This window comes from Hibiscus syriacus, unplaced genomic scaffold (assembly GCF_006381635.1).
Source record: "Hibiscus syriacus cultivar Baekdansim isolate YM2019G1 unplaced genomic scaffold, ASM638163v2 tig00005406_pilon, whole genome shotgun sequence".
Classification (NCBI taxonomy): Eukaryota; Viridiplantae; Streptophyta; class Magnoliopsida; order Malvales; family Malvaceae; genus Hibiscus; species Hibiscus syriacus.
The window spans coordinates 4,783,622-4,801,449 of NW_024062056.1; positions in this window are offsets into that span (position 1 = coordinate 4,783,622).

Sequence of the window (17,828 nt, forward strand, 5' to 3'; positions counted from 1 at the left end):
CCTTCTTTAAAGCGATTTGTCCTCAAATCAAAGAGTGGTTTCTTTTCAATGTTCCTCCATTCTATAGTTATTGTTTCGTCAGAAATTGGGATCCCTTCAATAGGTTCTTGAGGTAGATATGCCCATGTAATTTTGCTTTGAACATTTAGGTCCCTTGATTTCCCAAAAGTGGTGTCTCTTAATACTCCAATAGGCATGATCATTAAATCCTCATAGGTCACGTCCATTGGTTCTTCCAAAGACACTTTCTTTTAATGAAAAATGGTGTCCTTTTGCTGTTTGATGGACACGTTTTTTTCAATTCCAAAGGTCACTTTCCCTAATTCTTTCTTTTGGCAAATGGTGTCCTTTGGTACATCCTGTAAGTCAAAGAAAAAAATATGCATGTTCAAAGTTAGAATAATCATCTTCAACCTTGCATTCTGTCAATAGGTATTCTCAGTCAAGCACTTTGAAGAATAAGCACTTGTTCTTGGATCAGTTTCCTCCATGGTTGTTGCTTTTCCTTTCCTTATAGACTAAACACTTTGTTTCATTGTGGCTTGATCATTCTGGACTTGTTTAGGCGTTAAAAGAGTAAGGATAATCTTCTTCCCTTGATGGCTAAATGAGTATTGATTGGTAAAACAATCATGAATAGTTCTTTTGTCTTATTGCCATGGCCTTCCAAGAAGTATATGACTAGCGTGCATAGGGACAACATCACACATAACCTCATCTTTGTATTTGTCAATGGAAAAAGAAACTAACAATTGTTTGCTAACGTTGAGTTCTCCTCGTTCATTAAGCCACTACAACTTATATAGATTCGGGTACTTCATTATTTTCAAACCAAGCTTTTCCACCATTATTGTATTAGCCACGTTAGTACAACTTCCACCATCTATAATAACAAAACATACATTTCCATTCACATGGCATTGGGTATGAAAAATGTTCTCTCGCTGTGCATTATCTTTCGTGGCTTGAAGATTCAAACTTCTTTTGATTACCAAAGCTTCTCATTGATCAACGGGATCTGCAAGAATGATTTCTTCATTGACTTCAATGGGTGCCTCTTGTTCTTCCTCAGATTCAGATTCTATTTCACCATTTCCAAGTAAAAGCATGATGTTCCGATTAGGGCATTGTGTAGATACGTGGCCCCTCCCAAGACATTTAAAGCACCTAGTGTCTCTTGAACATTCAGTAGTTTGCTTTCCTCGGTTGGAATCTTTATTTACTTGCTGATTCTTTGAAGATTCGGCTTGATCTTTGGCAGGAGGAGGAGTTGGCTTCTTGATGTTGTTTGGACTCTATTTGGATGATGTGGGTGTAATATTGCGAGATGTATGTCTCCTCTTTAGTTTTCTTTCAATTTTCATTGCCATTTGCACCATCTCATCAATTTCGATGTAATGAAATAACTCCAAGGTATTGGCAATTTTGGAATTAAGTCCAGCAAGGAATCTCACCATAGTTGCTTCACGATCCTCCTCAATATTGACTCAAATCATTGCCACTTCCATTTCTTTGTAGTAGTCCTCCACACTCCTATGGCCTTGTTTAAGATTCTGTAACTTTTGAAACAAGTCCCAGTGATAGTGAACAGGAATAAATTGTTTCCGTATAATACCTTTCATTTCATGCCAAGTTGAGACTGGTCTTTCTCCATTCCTTCTTCGGTTAAGGGTAAGTTGATCCCACCATATTAAAGCATAGTCTATAAACTCCATGGCTGCAAATCTCACTTTCTTCATCTTGAAATAATTGTGGCAACTAAAAATGTGTTCCACCTTGCTTTCCCATTCAAGATAGGCTTCAGGATCAGCCTTCCCTTGAAATTGAGGAATTTTGATCTTGATATTGCTCAAATTGTCATCAATAATGGCACGTCTATGGGCTCCATTATTACGTCCTGGTGGTAAATCCTGGTGTTGATCTATATTTTCATGAAGAGCATCAAACTCTTCACGAAACATTATCATCATTTCGCTAATGAGTACCTGTATTTGTAAGTTTGGTGTTCCTTTATTTTCTCTGGGGCTTCGAGATATGGTTAGTAAAATAAATTGAAAACCTTACCAGCACACTCACAAAACCTCACTTGATCACTCCAAAGAAAAATTTCAGATTGCACTCCACTCACACTTGTGTTTTCACTCGGGGATATATGTCTTGGTTTTTTCTGATCCCCCTTGTAATCTCACCCTCTCGTTTGCCTTTTTACGCTCGATTCTCTCTTGTAGGTTCTTTTTAATAACTAACTCAAGATTGAGCAAGTCTCTTTAGTTTATGCATCGGTTTAGAATGGTTAGGGATAGAAATGGTTATGATATAGGGTAGGAAAGAAGAAGGGTAAGAAAAGGATATGGTAATGAAATAAGAAAAGATGAAAGAAAAGGAAATGAAATAGTAAGAAAGTGAAGATAACTTACAACTCAAGTTGCAACACTTACTATCTTGCTTCACAAGAAACAACAAGGATACCTCCTTCAAGTCTGATGTTGGGCAGATTGTAATATACTTCTCTTTGAGTGTACTTTGCAACTTTGCTTCACTTTTTCTTTTGCTTTGAATTTTCTTCTTTTATTTTATTTCTTTTGCACTCCAAATTTGATGTAGGAGTCTTTTTCTTTTCTTTTTGTTGCTTTTGTTGCAGTACTTGATTGTCAATCCACCAAAGCTCTGATTACCACTTGATGTAAGGCTAACAAGGCTTCTTTAATAATGGAGAAGTTGGCAACCTTGTTGTTTCCAAATCTAGGAGAGACACCAAAATGCTATAATTTGAATTGAAAGTAATCTGCATAAAAGAAAGAAATGATTAAGATGGAAATATAAATAAGAAATGAAAGAAGAAAGGAAATGATAAGAATTGAAATGGATAAAAATGTTATCAAAGATGGGTTATGGAAGTATTGTTGAATTGTCCTTCAAATGTTGATGAATTCGACCACCATTGGTGATGATGCACGTGATTCTTGATGAATGTTGATGGATAATTCAATGGTTAAGGAATGGTAATGAATATGGTAATGGGGTGGTGATAGAGTTTGAGTGAAAGTGATGGATAATGGTGAAGGAAATAGTATCTTATAAAACTAAGAAGGAACCAATGTTATAAAGAACAAAGACCCGTTTCTTATAAGTTTTATAAGGGATGGTAGCAAGGACTTTGACCCACTAGTTATATGAACTAGGAACCAGAAGTAACAAGGAAGGGATTGATGCCACAAACTTTAGAAAAGCTTGCTTAATCGATATAGTTCTAAAAAGAACTTGAAGAGAGAATAATCTCACAAGAGTTTTAATTTATCAAAGGGTTGAGTTTTACAAATGAACACCAAAGCCTATTTATAGATTTGTATAGGCTTGGCTGAATATATGCATGTCTTTTCGGCAAAGTACATAATTTAAATTGAAAATGCATGATTCTTGGATGAAAGGAAATGTCCTTGGCCGAATGGTCTTCTTATGGTTCATCTTGGCGCCAACTTTGAAGCAATGCCTTGCTTTGGCCGAATAGGAAGAAACCTCTTCACTTTGGCGTCCATTTCATCCACACGTATGGCACATGTGTGGGCTGGTCATGAGTCAATCACATTGGTGGTGTAGATTGCTTAAGGTGCGGACTCCTCCATGGCGTGAAGATGAACAGCAAGTTAGGCGTGACTTGGCATCAAATATGTGTCTAAATGACTTGTCATTAATTAGGCATCAACTAATTATGAAAGGTCACATTTTTGGAAGGTAACCTTTCATCATTTAAACTACTTTCCAAGTGTTTAAGCTGAAGTTGAGGTGGTTATAGATGAAGGACATGTGTATAAGTCTTAGGGCAGCTCTTTGTGAAAAGGCACTTCTCGGAATGGTAACTCTTCGCGAAAAGATACGAATCCACAAAATTCAACCTAGACAATATTTGTAGTGCTCTATGTGGTGAAGATGATGGTGCAACTCTCCAGCTGAATTGAGGTCTCTAGCTAGCTCAAAAGTCTAGCTCAAGTGAGCTATGAGCTCGGGGGTCAGCCGGTAACTTTGTCCCAAAATGTTCTTGAGCTGTCCCAGAGTTGTCATAGTCACGTTTCCTTAGCTCGTTGACTCCAATGTTAGCTTTATGTAATATAAGATATAAATATATAAATATGTGGTTCATAATAATATCTTCATACATTCATAATATCATCATCATAACTATAAATATAATATAATATATGTAAGCTATTATCATAACTATAGTTTAAAGAAAGATTAAGTTAAATAAAACCCCCCTTTGATTATTGAGAAAGGTTGGAGATGCAAGTCCAATTTTGACGCTGAATTGGATCACATCATTTAAATATTAAGTTCATTATATTATATCATGCATCTTAGCTCCTAAGAACACATACATGCACGGCATAAAATACTTGTTTATAACATAACAATATCATTAAATAAACTTGTTTGGTTGCACATGTAGGAACACTAAGAATCTGCCCTATGCTGGATAGTTTTTGAGCACTTGATGTAAGGCGTTTCTACCTTAATGATTGATTGTGGATCTAGGAATGAAGTAAAACAACCTGCATAGGATAAAATCCCAAATGGAAGGGTTAAGGTGGTAAACATTATGGTGAAATGGTAGGTTTGATTATGAGAGATGGTAGGGTTAAGGACTTTGACCCACTAGTTATAAGAACTAGGAACCAAAAGTATCAAGGGGAAAAGAGTTTGACACCACAAGTATTAAAATACTTGATAAGTTGATAAAAGTCACCAGGACATAAGAAAGAGAATAATCTTACTTATATTAATAAAAAAGGTCTTCTTACAAATGAAATATGTTTTCCTATTTATAGGAAATGGAGAGGTATGGTTGAATGATTACAAAGGGTTTCGGCTAGGCCTCGTATCTTTTTAAAGGGACATAATTTAATGTTAAATAAAGATGATGGTTCAGTTTAAATGGACGGTAATAACCCTTGGCCGAATAGCTCTTGTGTCCCTTCAAGTTGGTGCCAAATTGGATGGGAGATGATGCTTGGCCGAATAGTGAGAGGGCTCTTCATATTGGCGCCTAAATGATACCACATGCAAGGCACATAGATGCTGATCATATGGCATGCACATGGTGTTCTAGGAAGCCTTGTGATGCAGCCTTGTGCATGGGATGATGCCTGGTCATGTGCTCCATCTTGGGCGTGTATGTGTCTCCTCCAAGCTAGCTTGAGTGTGGAGCTAGCTAGCAAGCATGGGGCTGTTTGTGAATAAGTTTCCTAGCCGAGTCCTTGTAAGCTCCATAACAACATGTTCAGCTACATTTAGCTACCATTGATATCACTTCTGGCAACTCAGCTCCAAATAGTCCAAGTAGTTGAGTTTAGCTAGCCTTGAGCTCCTCCAGCTAAATTGAGTTTTCCTTAGTGTTCGATGAGCTGCCATGTACTTTGTGAGCTGTTTGTGAGCTGTAGATGATGTCCAAATAATCCACCAAGCTACTTTAACGTGTGTCATACTCCAATGTACCTACATGTGCAAGGAAACAAGGTAAGTCCATGGCATTGAGCTGATATGAGCTAAATACCTCGTTGCCATGCATGATTATGGTAATGTGAGCTATGATTGAAAGTCATGAGCTAATTATATCATCTTATAATATGTATGACCTAATGCATAAAGACTAAGTGCTAAAATGAATGCATATGAGCTAATGAAATGAATTATAAGTATGTTGCCTTGATGAATATGTGATAATCATGCTTAATATGATTATAAGTCAAATATAACATGTTTAATATATTAAATAACAATGTGCATGATGTGTTCATACTAAGTTATTTTTTAACTACATAACAAGTATTCTTATCATGAAATGTATTATAAAAGCATATAGTATATAACTAATATAAAGTAGATTCAGTATAAAGATGTTCAAGAGTACTCCCTTTGTAGGTGAAAACGTGCTTGCATCATCCCCCTTCTTTAGGGTGATTTGTCTTCAAATCGAGTTCATTCTGTCCTTGCATATCTTCACGTTTCTTTGCTAAAATAAAGCATTCTTTGAACATTTGTGTTCTTCCATTAGATACCCTTTCGTAAGATTTCCTTTTAGGCCTTTCTTTGGAATATGATCTACCAACAGGTACCTTTTGGGAATGATCTTTTTCTAGGGATATCCCTTTTGGACGTGACCTTTCACGTGGTTGGTCCTGAAAAGTGAGGAGACAATAGGTCTCAAATGATGGGGTACTTACCTTTTGACGATTAGGACTCTTGGTGAAGAGTTGTGTCTTTAAATTCCAATCATCACCAATTTTTGTAAGAGACCCTTCATTTTCCAGTATTAAACCATCATGTTTCTTCATGAAGAAGCTTGGTTTCTTGTTTTATTCCTCTTCATTATTTATTAGTGGTTTGTCTTTGCGCCATGCTTGTACACTTTTTCGTATATGCAATTGGTCTTGTTGTACTTCTTTAGGTGTCAAAGGCACCAAGGTTACCTTGCGTCCATCATACTTAAGAGTGTATTGATTGTTATAACAATCTATATGGCCCTTTTTTCATACTGCCATGGTCTTCCAAGTAAGATGTGGCTAGCATGCATAGGGATAATGTCACAAAGCACCTCGTCCTTGTACCTACCAACTGAAAAAGGAATTATAACCTGTTTGGTAACGTTTAACTCACCTCCTTCATTGAGCCATTGGAGTTTATATGGAGTGGGATGCTTTAATGTTGCCAAACCCAACTTTTCAATCATAAGAGTGTTGGCTACGTTTGTGCAACTCCCTCCATCAATAATCATAATGCAAACCTTGTCCTTGACATGGCCCCTTGTATAGAAAATAATGTTTCTTTGAATATCCTCCTGAGACGTTTGTGATTGTAGGCATGTTTTTGAAACAAGCATATCTCCATGATCTGCATTCTCCTCAGATTCTTCTTCTTGTATTGCTTCAGGTTCTTCGTCATAAATAGGCTCTTCAGAATCCGAGACAATATCTCTATTGTCAAGTGACTTATGTTAGTAACCCCTTTTAGTCTTTTCTTTCTATTTCTAAGCTACCCTTTTCATTATTATTTGCTTTCCATTCCTACTAACCCTTTTACAGTCGACGCACAACAAGTAAATTTTACTTGAAATAATTTTGAGTAAAGTCATTTAGAACTTGGGATAAAGAGAATTGAGATGAAAAAGGCTTGAGCGTGTGAGATCAGAAGAGGACTAGTAAAAGCCTTGAAGTCCTAGAGTGGAAAAATGAGCGAATTGACTGACATTCAAGTTTTCTTAGAGTGAACTCGTGAGGTTTTGTGAGAGTATTATCTGGTAAGGTCTTTTACACATTTTCTTTTCTTATTTCACTAATCATGTCTCGGAGTCCAGGAATAACCCCTGAAAGAGAAGCCTAACTTGCAAACTCAAGCAATTATGAATGAAATGGCAAGAATGTTGAAACTAGAGTTAGAGCCTTTGCATGAACGAATGGATCAATTTGAAGCATCTTTGGGTAACCGGAGAATAAATCTCCATATAATGGAAGAATAATTTGAGGAAGAGGCTGAAGTAACTTCAGAAGCAAGAAGAGATGTCCCTAGAAATCAACATGATAACTTCAGCAATATCAAGGTAACCATTCCTCCATTTCAAGGACGAACTGATTATGAAGCCTATCTTGACTGGGTAATCAAGATCGAGCATATTTTTTAAAGTCAAAACTACACGGAGAAAAAGAAAGTAAGGCTTGTTGTTATGGAATTTGTGGACTATGCCTTATTTTGGTGGGATCAATTGGTAAGTTCAAGAAGATGAAATGGTGAACGCCCAATCAATACTTGGGAAAAAATGAAGGCCATTATGAGGAAAATGTTAGTACCTACTCTTTATCACCTAGATCTTTATCATAAGCTACAAAATCTTAAACAAGGAGTAGGAGCATTGAAGATTATTTCAAGGAGATAGAAATAGCCATGATTCGAGCCAATGTTGATGAAGACAGTGAAGCAACCATGGAAAGGTTTTTATCTGGCCTAAATCTTGAAATTACTAACCTTGTTGAACTGCAACATTATGTAGAGATTGAGGAGATGATACATATGGCCATGAAAATTGAACGACAGATTAAAAGGAAGGTCTTCAACCGGAATAGTACAAATTCAGCCACTAAATGAAAACAAGAGCCTAATACTTTCCGGAAGCCAACTTTAGTCCAAACAAAGGATCATGTAGCGGTAACTAAAACTACAGAAGTGGGAGAGTCCAGCAAGGGAAAAGAAAAGCAAACTAACTCTTTTGAGAGGTCCAGAGATATCAAATGCTTTAAGTGTTTTGGAAAAGGACATGTGGCCAGTCAGTGTCCCAACCAAAATGTTGTGATAATACTTGACAATGGAGATGTTGTCTCAGATTCCGAAGAACCTATCTATGATTAGGAACATGAAGCAATCCATGACGAAGAATCAGAAGAGAATGCAGACAATGGAGAAATGCTTGTCTTAAAAAGATGCCTACAATCACACACATTTAAAGAGGATTTACAAAGAAACAACATTTTCCATACAATGTGAGTTTCCACAATGATTATAGATGGAGGAGTTGCACAAACGTAACCAGCAATATTATAGTTGAAAAACTTGGTTTGCCAACATCAAAGCATCTCACTCCATATAAACTCCAATGGCTCAATGAAGGAGGTGAGTTAAATGTTACTAAACAGGTTCTAATTCCTTTTTTAGTTGGTAGGTATAAGGATGAGGTACTTTGTGGCATTGTCCCTATGCATGCTAGCCACAGTCTACTTGGTAGACATGGCAGTATGACAAAAGGGCCATTCATGATTGTTATCATAACCAATATTCCTTTAAGCATGAAGGATTCAAGGTGATTTTGGTGCCTTTAATGCCTAAAGAAGTTCATCAAGATCAATTGCATATGCAAAAAAGTGTCCAAGCCTGGCGAAAAGACAAACTACCAATGAAAGATGAAGATGGATGAAACACAAAACCAAACTTCTTCATGAAGAAACATGATGGATCATTGCTGGAAAATGAAGGGACTCCTACAAAAAATGGTGATGGTTGGGATTTAAAGTCACAACTCTTCACCAAGGGTCTTGATCTTCAAAAGGTAAGTACCCCTTCATTTGAAACATCATATCTCCTCACTTTTCAGAACCAACCAAATGAAAGGTCACTTCCGAAAGGGATATCTCTAGAAGAAGATCATTCTCAAAAGGTACCTGTTGGTAAATTACATTCCAAAGAAAGTCCTAAAAGGAGATCTTGTGAAAGGGTACCTATTGGAAAAACACATTAATTCAAAGGATGATTTCTTTTAGTAAAGGGACGTAAAGCTATGCAAGGACAGAATATCAAACACTTTAAGGGTTTCAATTTGAGGATAAATCTCCCTATAGAAGGGGGATGATGCAAGCACATTTCCACATACAAAGGGAGCACTCTTGAACCTTTCTATGTTGTATTTATTTTGTACTAGTTTGATCATATATGCTATTATAATACCTATCATGTTAAGGTTACTAATTATGTAGCTAATAAATCACTTAGCATGAACACATCTTTACAATAGATGCACATTGTTATTTAAATATTTTAAGCATATTAGAATAGCCTTATATTCATAATTCATTACATTTAAGAAATGGAAACATACTTATCATTCATTTGACTAGCTCATATGCATTCATTATCTCTTAGACCTTATACATTAGCTCACACATATACTATGATGATATGTTTAGCTCATGAATATGCACGGCAACAAGGTATTTAGCTCATATAAGCTCAATACCATTGAATTACCTTGTTTTCTTTGCACATGTAGGTGCATTGGAGCATGACACACGTTTGGATAGCTTGGTAGAGTATTTAGACGTCATATACAGTTCACAAATAATATGGCAGTTTGTGGAACACTAAGGAAAGCTCAACTCAGCTGGAGGAGCTCAAGGAAGTTAATCTCCACTAGTTGGACTATTTCAAGTTAAGTTGTTAAAGGTGACATCAATTATAGCTGAATGTAGCTGAATGAGATGCTATGAACCTTGGAAGGTCACGGCTAAGGAGCTCATTCACATCAAAAGCTAGCTTAAAGGAAGCTCAAGTCACGCCAAGGTTACTGCCTATGCTTGTACTTCATCCTATGCATAAGGATGCACCACAAGCATCCCAGAGAGCCATGTTCATGCCTTGTGACCAGCCACGCCATGTGACTCCATTTAGGCGCCAAGATGAAGGGCCACCTATCCATTCGGCCAAGTATCATTTCCTCTCCACTTTGGCGCCAACTTGAAGGGGTTCAAAGACTATTCAACCATGAGACATGTTCCTACGTTTCAACCAACCAGCACCTATTTATTCGTGTTATTTATAAATTAAATCATATCATTTTAGAAAGGCAAAAGTTTTGGTCGAACCATCATGTACCTATTCGGCCAAGTCCCTTCAAAAAACTATAAATAGGCTTTCCTATTTAAGTTGTAGACATACCTTTCTTATCAATTAAAGTGAGATATTTCTCTTTGCTTAAAACCTTGTGACTTTTATCGACTTATCAAGTAATTTATTACTTGCGGTGTCAACCCCTTTCCATTTGATACTTATGGTTCCTATCTCTATATAGATAGTGGGTCCAAGTCCTTATTACCACCCCTTAAAGAAGTAATATAAAGTTTGGGTCTTTGTTCATTAACATTGGTTATTCTTTGAGTCTTCTTTAAGATATTATCCTCACATCTATCCCATTGTTTCATCCATGGTTTTCAGAACCAGACCGGTCAAAGAACCGGCCGGTCAAAGAACCGGCCGTGCTACCGGTTCAACCGGTCGAACCGGTCAGACCGGTCGTAAGAACTTGATGATGTCATAATTATTTAAAAAATTAAATTAAATTACCAAAAATATTTAATAAAAAATTGAAAAAATTTAGGTTGAACCAGTTCACGGTCCGATCCGATTCGAGCGGTTCAAAGCCGGTTCAAACGGTTCTATGCGGTTTACTAGAACCGGTTCAACTGGGATAGAATGGACCAGACCAGGTAGCGGTTCCTGGTTGAACCGATTGAACCAGCCGGTTTGGTTCGATTTTAAAAAACTGGTTTCACCAACCAAACCATAGCCATAACAATCATCTTCCGTTACTATTTCTATTATAAAAAATAGCCTACCTTTTCACCTTTACATCTATAACCTAAACCATCTATTTGAGCCATTCACTTATACAGGTTGTTTACTTCCTTCCTAGATCCACAATCAATCAACAAGGTAGGAGTACCTTATATTATTATGTGTGATGTTGTCCCTATGCATGCTAGCCATCTACTTCTTGGAAGACCATGGCAATATGACAAAAAGACTGTTCATGATTGTTTCACCAATCAATACTCATTCAACCATGGAGGGAAGAAGATTATCCTTACTCCTTTATCGCCGAAACAAGTTCAGAATAATCAAATCAAAATGAAACAAAGTGTTGAGGCTATGAGGAAAGGAAAAGCATCAGCAAGCATGGAGGAAACTGATATGAAAACAAGTGCTTATTCTTTAAAGTGCTTATTCTTTAAAGTGCTCGATACATGAATGCCTATTGATAGAATGCAAGGTTGAAGATGATTATTCTAACTTTGAAAATGCATAATTTTTCTTTAACTTGAAGGATATACCAAGTGACACCATTTGTTAAATTGAAATATTAGGAGACGTGTCCTTTGAAAATCCAAAAGATGTGTCTAATGAGCAGCAAATGGACGCAATTATTCATTCAAAGAATATGATCTTAGAAGAACCAATGGACGTGACTCATGAGGATTCAATGAACATGCTGATTGCCAAGTCCCATTGTAATTGAATACATCTTCATAGCTGAATTCATCCTCTCTTGGTGTGAACATGTTGGTTCATATCCTTGCATGAATTTTGAGGAATGTACCAAGTGTGAACATGACTCATATGCTCCCTTCATTCACTTGGATTTGGTGAATAAGTTTGAAAATAATGCATCCATCTCCCTTGAATGTGAAAAAAGTCCTTTAGCCTCCTTGTATGATTGTACATGGCATAAATGGATTCATGAAGGTGGAAATGCATCAGGTGTGAACATGGCTCTTCAAATATCTCAAGAACTAAGGAAACTTGACTAGGACAACTCCGGGATATCTCAATAACATTTTGGGACAAAGTTACAAGTTGACCCCCGAGCTCATAGCTGACTTGAGATGGACTTTTGAGCTAGCTAGAGACCTCATTTTAGCTAGATAGTTGCACCATCATCCATCACCACACAGAGCACTTCAAATATGGTCTAGGTTATTTTTTGTGGATTCGTACCTTTTCACGAAGAGTTTCCATTCTAAGAAGTGCCTTTTCACAAGGAGATGTCTTGAGACTCACCTACATGTCCTTCATCTATGGCCAGCTCATCTTTAGCTCACACACATGGAAAGTAGCTCAAATGATGAATGGTCACCATCCACAAATATGACCTTTCATAACAAGTTGCTACCCCATTGATGACATGTCATTTAGACACATGTTGGATGCCAAGTCAAGCCTAACTTTCTTCTTATCTTCATGCCAAGGAGGAGCCACACCATAAGCATCCTATGCCACCCATATGAGTGCCTCATGACCAGCCACCCATGTGCCATGCGTGTGGATGAAATGGGCACCAAAGTGAAGAGGCTTCTCTCTATTCGAAAAAAGCGTCACCTTACTTCAAGTTGGTGCCAAGATGAACCAACAGGGGAACCATTCGGCCAAGGACATCTCCCCTCATCCAAGCATCATTTATTTTCATTTTAAGTCATGTATTTTGCCGAAAAGTATTGTATCTATTTGGACAAACCCCTTGCAAGCCTATAAATAGGATTTGGCATTCATTTGTAAACTAAATTTACCCTTTTGATAAATTAAACTCTTGTGAGTTTATTCTCTCTTTAAGTTCTTTTTAGAACTATATCGATTAAGCAAGATTATCTAAGTTTGTGGCGTCAAACCCTTTTCATTGATACTTAGAGTTCCTAGTTCCTATAACTAGTGGGATCAAGTCCTTGCTACCATCCCTTATAACGACTTATAAGAATCGGGTTTTTGCTCATCTATAGCATTGGTTCATTCTTAGTCCTATAAGATACTATTTAACCAACACCATCTTCCATCACCATCTTCCATCACCATTCACGCATCCTTCTATTACCATGTATTCACCATTAAATCATCATTCATCTATCATCAAAGTCAACGTCCATTATCACCATTGGGGGTAGAGACATTGCAATTGAAGGAGATTTCTACAACACTTCCGCAACCTATCTTTGATAACATTTTCTATCACTTTCAATTCCTTTCATTTCCATTTCCATTTCCTTCCTTATCATTTCATTTATTTCTTCCATTTCTTATTTCATATTTCTATTTTAATAATTTCTTTCTTTTTAATTGTGCATATTACTTATCAATTCAAAGTGTAGCTTTTGGTGTCTCTCCTAGATCGGAAAACAACAAGGCTGTCAACTTCTCCATTATTGAAGAAGCTTGAATAGCCTTACATCAAGCCTACACTATCTTCAATAATCTGGGCATATCTTGAGTTCCCAATATCAAATTGATGCGATTCAAAGTGCGTTAGAAAGCTAAGAGATAGGGGATTAAATTTTAAAGGACTTTATCTCCCCAAATATGCTTGTAACATGTTCAAAAGTGGCGGTCAATATGACTGACATGCACTATCCATTAGATTGCCTTGAATGTACCTTGCACTAAATACAAAATGTATATAAGTTACAATGCTCAAGGTAATGAATAAGTAATAAGTAACATTCTAATGTAACACATGATTCCATGGCTAATATAATAATGCAATTAATATGATAACATAAGTAAGGAATGTGTAACATATGAATGAATCAAGCTAATTAAAGATGTGACATTCATGAATTTCATATAGGATGCAAACATAGGATAATATATGAATATTCAAGCATAGTTAGAATGTAAAAGCATGCTTATAACACATATAAATCATAAATGAGTAAATAAGTAATAAAATATGGAATAATTCCCTTAGAATCATCTTGGAAGAACTTCAAAGTTGTGAGCATCTTTTGTTTGAACTTGGTGGTCGGTAGGATCACATCACAAAAGGACAAGATAATTCAACACAACATGAGAAGGAGTCTCAAAAGGTATGATACTCTTAGAAATTTTGATGCAGGAAATCATTGGTGAAGAGTTGTCTTTAAAAGAAACAATTCTTGAAGAAGGTTATTCTAAAAAGGTACCTGTTGGCAATAGTTATTCCAAAGAAATGTCTTTATTTGAATACTTTCTGAAAAGATTTTTTTAAAAGATGATTGTTCACAAAAGAGAATAACACAATTGGATTCATACCTTTTCAAAGAAGCACAACTTGTCAAGAAAAAAAATGCAATGAATCAAATTGATAGACGAATCAAAGAAGATGAATATGTTCGTTATACAATTAAGAACCCAACACAATCCTTCGATTTGAGGACAAATCGCCTTCAAGAAGGGGGATGATACATGCATGACTAGGCCCAAACTTCATTCGTCTATAAAAGCATCCATGAAAACAAAGGGAGTTGTCATTACCATATTCTTTTATTATTCACATGCTATTTGCATTATGTATCACAAATATACTTATGATATAGCTTGTTATAATCATCCATTAATCATACATATTCATTCATATGAAATACTCATAACTTAGTTATGAATGTTGCTAAATGATATTAATCCACATCTTTATATTAATTGATGCATAATGTTATTTCATGCATGTTATTATGTTATATTAGTTTTGCATTCATTTAAGTATGTTTAGATTTATTCATAAAATGGCAGCATGCTTAATCATTCATTTCTTAGCTCATTTGCATTCATTTAAGCTCTTAAGTCTTATACATTAGCTTACATATGTTATATCATCATATTCATAGTTCATGACATGCATTCATAGCTCACAAGGTTATATACATGCACGACAGTAAGATAATTGTTTTATTCCAGCTCAATTCCTTTGATTTACCTTATTTTCTTTGCACATGTAGGTACATGGAAGCTATGCACACATTAGGGCAACTTGTGGAAGTATTTGGAATTCATATGCACCTCACAATTAGCTCACAAGCTTCATGGCAGCTCATGGAACACAATGGGAAGCTCAACTTAGCTGGAGGAGCTCAAGGCTAGCTAAACTTAGCTAGGTGGACTATTTGAAGCTAAGTTGATAAACTTGACCAAGTGACCAGCTAAAGGTAGCTAGAAGAGATGCTAAGGACCCAAGGAGAACTCGGATAGAATAACAAATCATAACAACTCATTTGTTTGCTATCTACATGCACGCCTCTACTAGATTGAGAGAGAACTCACACATTCACAAGGAGATTCACATGACCAGTTTTCATCTCATGCAAAAGGCTACACCACAAACATTCCTAGAATACCAAGGGACTTCACCATTCGACCAAGGCACATATCCATTCACTTTGGTGCCAACTTGAAGGGGTTAAATCATTATTCGACCAAGGATTAAGACTCCCCATGTCAATCGAATCAACACCTATGCTTTCATTTTAATTATTCAATTAATTATGTATTTTCAAAGAGACACAAGGGTTGGCCGAAGCATTAAGTACCTATTCAGCTATGTCTCTTCAAAAACTATAAGTAGGTTACTTCTATTCATTTGTAAGCACACTTTTACATTATTCAAAGTGAGATTATTCTCTTTTCTCAAGTCCTTGTGACTTTTATTGACTTATCAAGTAAATCCTTATTTGTGGCGTCAACTTCTATTCTATTGATACTTGTGGTTCCTATCTCTTTATAGATAGTGAGTACAAGTCCTTTTCTACCATCACATAGAGAGATTTGTAAGGTTGGGTCTTTGCTCATTGTAGAACTGGTTCTTCCTTGGTCTTTCTAAGATATTATCCTCACCAACAATCCTTTCTTTCATAAGCCATACCATAGCCATATCAACATACTTCCACTGCCAATCTAATAATATAAAAAGACCTCCATTTTACCTTTACATCAACTACCAAACCATCTATTTAAGACATTCCCTTATGCAGGTTGTTTTGCTTCCTTCCTAGATCCACAATCAATTCAAGGTAGGAGTACCTTACATCACTAGAAAAGGGTGTGGCGAGTAGTAAGGTGATGTTTCGGCCTGGCATAATAACTTTACAAAGGGTTACAGTACTTTGAATGGTTGCCTTGGTGTTGGTTCATGTTGTCGCCCACTCTTGATGAATAATAAGATGTTTGTTCATATTGACGTCAATGTTGATGACAACTCAAGCTTTGGCCGAATAGTTTCCTTGGTGTCCTTCATGCCTCTTCATAATTTAAGCATCTTTTGGCTGAAATAACTTTACCAATGTATGCCTCCCTTCAATGGTGACCTTTCATGGCAGCAACTTTCACGAAAGGACATGATGCTTGGATGACACCTCTTCATGAAAAGGTATGTTACAAGGTGAGTTGATGTAAGGTAATCCTACCTTCTCATTTGATTGTAGATCTAGAAAGAAAGAAAAACAACCTACAAAGTGAATGGCTTAAAAATAGAGAGGTTAAGGTGATAAACGTAAGGGTGAAGAGGTGGGCTGTTTAATAATTAAGAGATGGAAGCGAAAGTTGATGGATATGGCTATGGGTTTGGTTATCGAAACAATGGAATGGATGAGAGGATAGTATCTTAAAGAAGGCTTAAAGACGAACCAATGCTATAGAGAGCAGAGACCCAGACTTTATATTGCTTCATTAAGGGGTGGTTTACAAGTACTTTGACCCACTAGTTATAAAGAACTAGGAACCAGAAGTATCAAGGTGAAAAGGAAGGGGTTGACGCCACAAGTATAAAATACTTGATAAGTCGATAAAAAGTCACCAGGACTTAAGAAAGAGAATAATCTCACTTCAATTAAAAATAATGGTCTGATTACAAATGATGATTGCTTTCCTATTTATAGGAAATGGAGAGACATGGTCGAATGGTTATAGAAGGATTCGGCCAGCCCTTGTATCTCTATAAAATGACATAATTTTAATGCTAAATGACATAATGTTTCGGCCCAAGATGGAGGGAAATAACCCTTGGCCGAATAGTTCTTGTGTCCCCTCAAGTTGGCGCCAAATTGGAGAGAAAAGAGTGCTTGGCCGAATGGTGAGAGGACTCTTCATCTTGGTGCCTAAATGAATTCACACGCCTAGCACATGGTGGGCTGATCACAAGGCGTGCACATGGCTTCTCTAGGATGCTTGTGGTGCATCCTTGTGCATGGAATGATGGTTGGTCATGTTCTCTCTCTTGGGCGTGCATGTGTCTCCTCCAAGCTAGCTTGAGTCGTGAAGCTAGCTAGCAATCATGGGATGTTTGTGAAAAAGCTTCCTAGATAAGTCCTTATAAGCTCCATAACAGCATATTCAACTACATTCAGCTACCTTTGACATCACTTTTGGCAACTCAGCTCCAAATAGTCCAACTAGATAAGTTTAGCTAGCCTTAAGCTACTCCAGCTGAATCGAGCTTCCCTTAGTGTTCCATGAGTTGCCTTGTACTTTGCAAGTTGTTTGTGAGCTGTATATGACGTCCAAATCATTCACCAAGCTACCTCAACGTTCATTATGCTCCAATGTACCTATATGTGCAAGGAAATAAGGTAATTCCATGGTATTGAGCTAATATGAGCTAATTACCTTGCTTCCATGTTTGATTATGGTAATGTGAGCTAAGTTTGAATTTCATGAGCTAATTATATCATCTTAAAATATGTGTAAGATAATGCATGAAGATTAAGAGCTAATATGAATGAATA